Source organism: Adiantum capillus-veneris, chromosome 28 (genome assembly GCF_014529385.1).
Source record: "Adiantum capillus-veneris isolate H3 chromosome 28, ASM1452938v2, whole genome shotgun sequence".
Taxonomy (NCBI): domain Eukaryota; kingdom Viridiplantae; phylum Streptophyta; class Polypodiopsida; order Polypodiales; family Pteridaceae; genus Adiantum; species Adiantum capillus-veneris.
The window spans coordinates 13,263,338-13,264,541 of NC_140958.1; positions in this window are offsets into that span (position 1 = coordinate 13,263,338).

Genomic DNA, 1,204 nt, shown 5'->3' on the forward strand with positions numbered 1-1,204 from the left:
CGCGCTTTCAAACCCCTCACCTTCTATCTGCAGTGACGCCATCCTGCATGCAGCACTGTCCGTTTTTTACAAGTTAAGCTTTAACAAATTTTGGGTTTTGCCTCCTTTCACACGCCATCTATAGTCGACTTTAGGCGATTAAAAAAAACTTCTTGTCAACTTAGTTTTGCATTGCTCGCTTGCTGACACTATTCACTATGGTGAAGAAAACTTATCCTCCTACCCCAATCGATCTCACATCACATGATGGCCGTAAAAAAAAGGCTCCTCTTGTATTGTCCACGGTCGTTGGCCAACAATCGGATATAGCTCTTTGCACAATAGATCTCTGACCAAAAGCACCACACCAAGAGTGATATGACTGCTATGTCACCCACTTTGAGAGTCGCCAAATAATGACCTTCAAGCTCGCAAAAACTTTGAACTTGCCCAGCTTTAGCACCCGTTCTGCATACACCATGGCACCACCACTTAGGGTGTTGTACTTGTAAACCTGTAAGCCATCCATGCATGTAGCTCTTGACAGAATAACCCTTCAAAAACCTGTACACATGAACCTTCTTCACACATAAAACAAGCCTGTACACCTTGCAAACCTTTTACATCATCTATTTCCTAGCCATCGGCTAGAGAGCCACCATAGCATGATTGTCTTCAAACAAGATAACCTGTAGCAATCGGCATAGAGGCACTTGCATTAGGAAATTTCAGAGGTCATTAGGAGGACCATATGAAGAGAGAGAAAAATAGAGCGCGTCCAATGAGCAGGAGGGCTACGCTACGTAGGAAAGTACATGGAAAGACTCAAAAAATAGGAAAATAGCCTAAAAACTTTCACGAATCTAGGATTGTGGCATCGTAACTTCCTTGCTTTTACCGAGCTGTTAGGTGCTTGCCAGTGGTCCCACTGCTGATATTCTCTTATGGTCATTAACGTACTGGAGGGTGACCATTAAGCCCGCACAAGATATTGGAATTCTAAAACACTTTCCCTCCATTAGAATGCTTTCAAAGTGAATCTCCCTCCACTAAAGCTTTTCTCTGAGAGCTATGGCTTCCACATCTTCTCGCCCAAGAAGCTCTTGGTGTTTACTGTCTCTCACACCAACAACCAACAGCTGCACTTTGCCTAGAAGGCCAAGTAGTAGCATATCCTCAATTACAATATCAACTTCAATAAGTGCAGAGAACCAATGGGTTGGAC